Genomic DNA, 9,545 nt, shown 5'->3' with positions numbered 1-9,545 from the left:
GGGTTAGGGTTAGGGTTAGGGTTAGGGTTAGGGTTAGGGTTAGGGTTAGGGTTAGGGTTAGGGTTAGGGTTAGGGTTAGGGTTAGGGTTAGGGTTGTGCTTAGGTTTAGGGTTAGGTTTAGGTTCAGACAGGCCAGAGGTTGAGGACCAAAGAAGAACAGTGTAGTGAAAGTAAAACAGGAGGATTGGACTCTCTTGGCTTATGGTTAGCGTTTGAGTCAGTTTTACAGCCCGTAGTAGAGTTAAGGTTACTGTTTAGGGTTAGGTGTTTTGATTTATGGTTAGGTTTAGAGTGTCATGGTTAGGGTTAGATTTAAGATTAGCATTAGAATTAGGTTTAAGGCAGGATTAGGGTTTGAGTTAGTGTTTAGCATTTAGGGTTTATAGTTATTGTTGGAGCAGGGTTTGGGTAGGGGTAGAGTTAGTATTTCAGTAGCTTTGGGTTTAGGGTTAGCTTTTGGGTCATGGGACTATGTGACCCCCCAGGTAGATGTGAGCATGAAGTTATACAGAGTCAGGGTTGTAGGCACCAAGTGTCATCAGGCCTTCAGAAGTTTAAAGTGTTTGAAACAGAAACTGGATATGATCAGATGTGTTTTTCAGGTGATCTCTGGAAAATTAGAGAAGCAAATGCTTCTGAGAGACTTGGTATCCGGAAGGAGGCCTATGTGTGCTCCAGTGGAGAGACTGCTATCATGGGGATGAGATGTTGGAACGCTGATGGAGACAAAGGGGCTTTACAGGCACCAAAGATGTATACTGTACTACAAAGATGTAGTAGAGAAACTGGTCTGATGGGCTAGGGGAGCGGTTCTTGGATCATCAGGGAGATGGCAGAAGGGAATGCCTTCACCTGATAGTCACAGAGAGGCACAGGAGCTTAGGGAAGACTCTGGTGTGTATATTCAAGGAGTGGACCTGTGAGAACATGTGGGCGGATACTGAGGTTGGGTGAGTAGAACACGTAGGGAGACGTGAAGTCAGACTTGATGTCACTTGAGGAGATTGCGCCGGGGTAAAGGGTGGGCAAGAACTCCACAGAGCACCGCTTGTAACCTATCTGCAGGCTGCAGTGTTACAGTCCAGATCCAAAGGAGGAACCATTCTTTAGTGGAGTATGAGGAATACTAGACTTTATTTCTCCAAATTAAAAAATAATTTTGCTAATTTCTCAATCTTTATTTCTTCAGCAATACAAAATTTTGAGTGCTCCATAAGAATATAAAATATGAATCTGTTGGTCAGCTAATTGTTCACTGAATATATCCAGGAAAATGTCTGGGACATGCAGCTCTCTGTAGGCAATTTCAGAAAACACTCTTTATGGTCAATTTTTAACATGCACTTGGGCTGGGGTTTTAGCTCAGTGGCACAGCACCTGCCTGGCAAGCATGAGGTCCTGAGTTTGATTTCTGGTGCCAAAAAAAAAAAATCAATATAACACGAGCTTATTTTTGCTATTGAGTCATGGATAACTTGTAAGAAATCCATTTCCCTTTTTTTCCCCTTGAAATAAATTCTCCAAAGGCCTTTTTTTCAACTGCTCAAAATTTCTTTGTGGATGACAAGTGATTGGAGCCCCAATTAAGGAAAACTGTCAAATCTTGGAGCTTCCGAGCCTTTTTCTCTGCTGAAAGAAATCAGCTCTGGTGATGAATGTGAGTCAAATTTATACCACAGCTGAACAAAAGCTGCAGCCCTCTCTGGGATCCGCTCCTGCGTGGACTATAGCAGAACACGCACCCTGCTGCTCCACGTTCTGGGGAGAGGCTGTGACCTCGAGGCTGGTGCACGAAAAGCAGTGAAACTTGGAAGCCAGAAAGGGTGACGGAAGAGCAGAAATGAGGGGCACAGACTGGTGAGACTGCCGTGGTGAGCTCAGGCCACAGGTCGGACAGCAAGGATGCTTGTGTTTGAGAGCCACTAGGCAGGTAAGGCAACACCTCGACTTTGTGGTAACCTGTTCCCACAGAGGAAGCTCTTCAGTGTCGGTCCGCTAGTAAGCACTTTCATCCCAAGAGAGGCCCTGGAGAAAAGTTCTATATTTCTACAAAACTGGATGAGTCCAAGGTCATTTTAGAATTGCTAGCCTACTTAGTTAACAGGCAACTGTGGACCCTGGGCTTCTGCAATTTTTTAAGTTTTAAATGTATAGTTCAAGCCATGGAGCATGACCATCTTTCCAGAAAATTCTAATTAACTGAGAATGTTTCCCTGTATATTCTTACTTTTATTTTATCATAATAAATTTAGATTATGGTAACATTTTTACAAAACACTTATTTCTTCCCTAAGTCTAAGTGGAAAGTGAATATGATGTGTTGGGAGGTAGCTGAGTCAGAAGACTGCGAAGTGACAGGTTTGAGAATCACAGGATTTGGAGATTTGATTCCCAATGCCAGAAAAAAAATCAGTAGAAATGAAGTTTTTTCACAAGCTTTTTCCACACAGGTCCCCTGAAATGGAAAAGTGGGGGAAGCCCATGACTGAAAATGGTATTTATATTTTTAAAACAAAAAAGAAATAACTATTTTGACTTTGCCATTATGATATTACATAAATTTTCAAAGAACTTTCCAGAGAAATTTTTCCAGTTGGATTTGTATTCTTACAAACTGCAATTTCTCTGGCTTTGGGGAACAGTTTGCTTTAAGGGTTTAGTAAGCAGCACCCATTTCCTACCACATGTCCTATTCAGAGCCCAACACATTACAGGGATTATCATCATCAATCATTGGTAAATACTGGTTATTATTAATGCCATTTTTATTTTAAGCAGTTATCTTTCTAACTGACTTTTTCTCATCACTTCTTATCTTGAACTGCAAAGATACAGTAGAGGCTGCAGAAGGAGACCACATCCCAAGCGCACTTTGGTCAACTTCCTTGCTGATACCATCTCAGACAGCACCGCGCATGCTCCAAGCCAGGCCAGGAAGGTGGCCTCGGCAGGTGCTCTTTGCTCAGGTGTAGACCTTGGTCAGACTTCACCATTTAGAGGTGAACTGCTTTGAGTGTACAGGGCCATGAAGCTTGGTCACCTGTGTAGCTTTGTGTAATCATAAACAATCGGAACGCAACCCTGTGCCAGCCCCACAGGTTGCCACTGTACTCTGTATTGCCTCTCCAATCCCCACCCTCTGACAGCTACCAATCTGCTGGTCCCTGCTGACCTCTGAGGGTGGTATCTGGAGGAACCACGTGGTATGGACCTTTTGAGGTTTTCCTTTTTCACTCAGCACAGGGCTCTTGAGTTGTGTGCAGACCGCTGCATGGACAGTCTGCTCTTTAGTGCTGAGTTGCACTCCAGTGCACAGATATAGCATTTTAAGATCCACTTGTCCTCTGAAGAACATCGGTGTTCTTTCTAGGTTTTGGTTATTAGAACTCAAGTTCACGTGATCACTTGTGGCCTGGTTTTTGTGTGATCATGTTTCTTGTTTTTTCCTTAACGTAAGTATGGAAATGGAAAATGGAGACTAGAGAAGAGATACAGCAACAGTGCTACCAGACGAGATCTGGCCAGCACCTGTCAGAAGTGGTAGCCTGCTAGATGTTCAGTACAAGTTCTTGTTCTCTGAAATCAAAGAATGAATTTTAAGAACAACAAAGGTTAAGAGCAGAATATATGTGTTGGGGGAAGAAAGCTTCTGTCAGAGAGAAAGAGACAGAAGGAGTCCCAAATGGGTTGCCAAGGACCCTGCCTTTTCTAGGGTTTTTTATAGAGCAAATCCATGACATAAGGTGGGTCCAGGTGAGACAAGATGAGAACTCGCACGGTGGGCATGAGATGGGACAAAACTATAGGATCAGTCAATAGGATTATGAGTATAATTGCTCAGGTAAAATTGATTAAATCAGGATCAAATGGGGAAGCAAGTCATGTAGCAAGCAGGCATGAATACAGAACAGGGGCTTTTCCTGTAGGAGGCTGGGTTAGTGGCTCTTCCTGGCTTTCTTAAGGTGATGGATACCTATTTGAAATCTCAGTTTCTGATGTTTATTCTTAAGAAGTATGTGGGTGAGGGCTATCACTTCCAACAGGTGGTGGCCAGATCTCATCTGGTAGCACTGTTGCTGTATCTCTTCTCTAGTCTCCATTTTCCATTTGTCTACTTTTTTTTTTCCTAAGTGAAACATCCATTCAATCAGTTGCTTTTTTTTCTAATCAGCAAATATGTTTTAAAGCAATTAAAGTCAGGAAAAATGTTTTATTTATGTCCATTTTCACTATTCCAAGTCTTCTTCGTTTCCTTTTGTAGACACAGATTCTCATCTAGATCTCTTTCCTCCAGAACTACTTCAGAAAGTATCAGAAAAGATGGGGTAAGTGTGTTTGAACAAGGGGGAGGATTTTGAGAGGACTGATGCTGATGTGTAATCATTTTTTAAACACACACATGAAGTTATACGAGAAAGTTATGTAAAAGTCTACCTTTTAAGGAGTCTAGAAATCTGGGCATAGTGGTGCCTGCTAGTAATCCCAGCACTTCAGGAGGAAGGAGGATCATCATGACTTCATGACCAGACTGGGCTCCGTAGGAATTTCAAGGCCAGCCTGAATTACATAACGAGACCCCCTCCCCCAATAAAAGAAGGCTAGAAAAATATTTATGGACCCACCCCTTTGTTATTAATTTACTGTGTTATAATATATTGGGACATATAAGAGACTAAGTAAGACCATGTGTTATATAGAGCTTATTAGCATCTACATTCTCATATTTGGTTGAAAATAATTTTAAACCAATATAGCTACTATACATACAAAAAGAGAACTTCTAACTTTTTTATTTTTTTAATTTAATTTTTTTTAATTTTAAAGAGAGTAGTAAATGAGAAACAAACAAAAAATAGAACAGTAGCAGCATACCAGTATCACAAATATAAACAAATCAAAGCAAGAACATTTAAAGTAATACAGGGTTTCAAGACAAAATAATATGAATTAACAGTGGTTGTTACATTACATATCACTATCCTTAACTATGTTGCTCAGATTACCAGATGTAAGAATGGAAGATTGCTCAAACCATTAAAGAGAATAAGAAAATAATTATTAGATAAAACATTAGAGGTAATACAGAGTCTCACTAGACAAAATGGTAGGAATTCACCATGGTAACTCCATTGCATATTGTTACCTTCAAATCAGTTGCTCAGATTACCAGAATAAGCATGCAAAATCGACCGAACTTGAAAAACTGTTCATTCCAATACACCATCAGACATCAGCAGTACAGTTATTGCAGCTGTATATGTATATTGCCTTCCTTCTTTCTCTTTTCTTCTTTTCCTCGTCCCAGTTGTTCCTTCCTTTGAGCAATTTCAAGGCCACTTCCTGCACCTGCACTTCTTCGTGCCCGGCTTGGCCCCACTCACCCACCACAGCAGCTGCAGCACCCACAGCACCGCGCCCTCGCCGTGCCCTCGCCGTGCCCAAGCTCTCCCAGCCGTGCCTCGGCCGCTGCCTCATGGTGGCTGCAGTCTTCCAGGCCGCATGTCCACGAAGGAGGCGGACGAGCAGATGCTGAATGTGCAGAACAAGAACAGCAGCTGCTTCGTGGAGTGGACCCCCAACAACGTGAAGACAGCCGCGTGCGACCGCCGCGTGGCCTCCAGGTGGCCGTGACCTTCATCGGCAACAGCACGGCCATCCAGGAGCTGTTCAAGCGCGTCTCGGAGCAGTTCTCGGCCATGCTGCGGCGCAGGGCCTTCCTGCACTGGTTCGCGGGCGAGGGCATGGACGAGACGGAGTTCACCGAGGCCGAGAGCAACGTGAACGACCTGGTGTCCCAGTACCAGCAGTAGCAGGACGCCGAGGATTTTGGGGAGGAGGCTAAAGAGGAGGCCTAAGCCGGAGTCCCCTGTCACCTCAGGTTCCTTACTTCCTCAGCTGCCTTCCGCTGCCCCACTCCTTCACAATTTGGTTGCTGCCTCTATCTTGTTTTTTTCTTTTGGGAGTGTAGAACAGTGCCTGGCACATAGTTATTGAGTGTGCTCTCAATAAATACTTGTTTGTTGGATGTCTCTTCTTTCTCTCTACTCTGGCAAACCTAGATCTCTGTCGTATTTGCTGCTGGCACCCACTTCTCACATCTGTCCAGGTAACATTCCTCTTTTCAGAATCTCCAAGAAGTTGGGTCTCCTCCAGATCCCCTTTAAAGCCAGTCAGGTGCTGAACACCCATGGAATGGCCACCATCATGAACCCCAGGGCAAGAGGCAGAGGTGGTGGTCAGTTTGGGGCAGAGGGTGGGACTTTCCATTCTGGGACCGGGGGAAAGGGGAATCAGGCTTTCCCATCCATTTCCAGGCATTTCTATGCTGTCTTAGCCTCTGGAGATGATTAAACAGTATCAGCTGCATGTCCCGCACATCTGTCCAGAGCGTGCCTTTCCCTTTGGAGGGAAGCCCGCCACCTTCCATCCCTGAGGCATCCTAGTTGGGAGCTATAGGTGGGGCGTCAATGACCTGTTGCATTGCTTTAAAGGCTACACATCAGTTCCTCAGCTAGACCCATTTGCATTGCTTAAAGCCAACTGAGGGGCAAAAGAAATATCCTAGCTAGTGTTACACATCTCAATACATGGAAATAGGGTCAGGTTTAGCCAAAATGGAGGCAGATGCTCTTCTTTCAAGGAGGGCTGTCCTGGTGGTCCTCCATATGGATTAACCTCATGCTTGCAGGAGAGATGTTGAATAACTGACATTTACCTCCACAAGACCAGAGCCATGATTACTTCTTCCTGCCCCTCTTGCCAACCCAGACTGAGTGCCATGGCTGCTACACCCTGGTCCAGGCTTGTCCCTCTACCAGCGTGCCCTATAGCAGACAGCATTTGGACAGCACTGACTATTGAGTCCTCCTCAATCTGCCCCTTGAAATCTCTGAGCTTTTTGGTCCCCATAGAACATGCACCACAAGCTGCTGGTGTTTCAGTGGTTTTAATAAAGGCTTGAATTGATGACCTTGGGTTCCTTCTTTGTTGGTTTTTCTCCCTTGATACTGATGAGCTGGCTGTCACTCAGGCTGTTGGCATGGGAAGTGAAGGCCTCATCCTGGGCCAGGGAGGGGAGAGAGCAGGTAGCAGAGCGCATAGCCTCTCGGGTCCTGGTTACTTCCAGAACCTGAAGACAGCTGCCACCTTCCTGAAGAGACAGATGCACATGTCCCCCCGCCACACACACACACAGGTATGCACATGTGCCTCAAGTGCACATCCCCCAGCCTCCCTCGGGTTCATAAACTTGAGTTGGAGGCATAGTTCATATATGTACACATAATGACAGTGGATCTGAGGGGAGATTTGAAGGCTCTCAAATGTCCCATACCAGGAGATGAATTTGGTTTACTTCAGAGGATCAGGTCTTAAGCTACCCATCAGTCAGAGATGGCATGACCCCTGCAAGTACAGTATGTTCTTGGTGTTTCTGAACCCAGTTAACTGTCATGCAAAATGTTCACATTTTATTTATTCTTCTTTGAATTTTGACGTTAAATATGGCTTTTTAAATGCATGCATCTATATTGGCCAAGAGGCTCACTCATTGAGCCACGGCTCTGTTGGATTGTGCCATGGTGAGAGGGCAGACCAGGTGATGGTCTGTGCAGAGCAGCAGAGACAAACGGTGAGAGGCTTGAGCCCTCATCGTGACAGTGAAGCCTGGATGTCCAAGAGCCACGAGGAGGTGGCAGCACCTGGGCAGATGCCCAGGTCTCTTCTATGTCTTGTTTTACCTGAAGTCTCTCCCTGACTTCCAGAGTATAGAGTAAAACAAAAGGTGTACACTCTCCTGGCAGAGGAGGATTGTCTTGGTTTCAGGAGGTCAGTCCCTTCAAGTAACCACACTAGAGGAGTCCTCTGGAGGGCAGCAGTCTAGGCCAAAATCTGGGTCAATTAGTTTCCCAGCAGCCTGGTTGTATATGTTTATCTCGAGGCCTAGGGTTTGGGCTCTTGATGTTGGTTTGTATACAGAAGGAGGTCCTTACTGTCTCTGTAGCCATCATACCTGTAGGAAAAGGTGATTGTTTGCCTTTGGGTTTTTCTTTTGACCTCTTCAAAATATTCAGCTAAGATTATCAATTTAGACTCCTCCCCAACATAGTTTGAGTTTCTTAACAAGATTACTGAGCTCAGGGTGGAATTTGTTAGCTAACACTTTAGTGTTGTCCCTGCACACTCTAGGGTTCCCCAGCAGTGTGAGTTTGAATGAATCTGGCATGGAGGCATTTGGGGCTTCCATGGGTGACACTGGGTACATCAGATTTTAAGCTTAATGGTTTTTAGAATTATTTATCCAACAGAGAATGAAATCTATCATTTTGAGTCCTGCAGCCCGGGAATGTGGATTCTGGTCATTTTGAAATATGTTCTATAATATTTATGGATGCTTCTTTTATTTCTAGTATATTATTATGAAAAATCAAAACATAAAGAAATGTGGAAATTATTCTATTTTAAGTACCTGCATACTCACTGTTGAGATTCTACAGTTTTGCTCTTTGTTTGCTTTCTCACATATCTCCAGTACTTTCATCTTTCTACTAATGCATTTGATCTTTTGTGACACATTTGATAGAGGTAGAGGGTGGTGGTCAACCCCATTCCTGTCCCTTCAGCAATTTTGTCTAATTTTGAGTTGCTTGCCTATTTAGTATGGAGTTCCCATGCAGGTCCCTTACCAGAAGATACCAGTACAGACCCCCATCAGTGAAGCAGCCTGTTGTAAATTAGAGTTCAATATTTGTTTGATTTTTCTCTTTTATCTCTCATTATAGATCTGTGCCACTGAAACTCCTATCAAGATACTCTCTAGGAAGTTCATCCCTGTTCCTCCCAAGAAAACCTTGTCCCTTAGCCTTAAAAGACAGCCAACACTTTGAGTGTTAAACCACAGATCTCTATTGCCTATTTTGGAGTTTCTGATAAATGGAACAACAGGTGTGTGCTTTTCCTATCTAGTCTACTTTATTTCGCATCATCTTTGAGAGACCCTCCACTGTTGTTGAGCATATGGCTGTGACTGCTGTGGGTACTTGAGATTCTGTGTGTGAGACTGATGTTTGTAGGTCTGTCCACCTCTTTACGGATATCTGGGCTCTTTCCAGCTGTAGATTTCTCATTTTTCTTTTCCTTTCTGTTCTTTCTTTTCATCATTGTGTGAAGTTTCTGTGGACACAAGTTTCCCTCCCCCTTAGACCAGTAATTGGGGGTGGAAATTGCTGTTTCTTGGACATAGTTTGGCCTGTAAAGTGTCTGAGCTACAAATCAAGCCCCCACTGAGGCCATTCTGAGTTGGCGGCCCTTCAGGGAGTATCTGTGGCAGGTGGCAAGGTCGTGGGCTGCATCTGGATGCCCCCTTGGCCAGGCGCTGGGCCTCAGAGGCTTCCTCAGCTGCTGGAGGCAGGTTATCACAACTGGGCTGTCTGATCTTGGACAGAATTGTAGGTAAAACAAGCGTCATTTCCTTATAAATTTCCAAGCCTCAGGCACTTCATTACTGTTCTGGACTCGCAACCAGAAACGAACCAAATGGTACCGAC

At 44.3% G+C, this 9,545-nt stretch overlaps 1 pseudogene; it reads left to right on the top strand.

Moving 5' to 3' along the window:
• The first annotated feature begins 5,467 nt into the window (after positions 1-5,467).
• Positions 5,468-5,900, top strand: LOC102005322 (annotated as a pseudogene).
• Positions 5,901-9,545: the final 3,645 nt, after the last annotated feature.

The sequence above is a fragment of the Chinchilla lanigera genome, unplaced genomic scaffold (assembly GCF_000276665.1).
Source record: "Chinchilla lanigera isolate Chin_1 unplaced genomic scaffold, ChiLan1.0 scaffold00001, whole genome shotgun sequence".
NCBI lineage: Eukaryota > Metazoa > Chordata > Mammalia > Rodentia > Chinchillidae > Chinchilla > Chinchilla lanigera.
The sequence above is the reverse complement of the archived record's forward strand: the minus strand, read 5'-3'. Positions and strand labels throughout refer to the sequence as shown.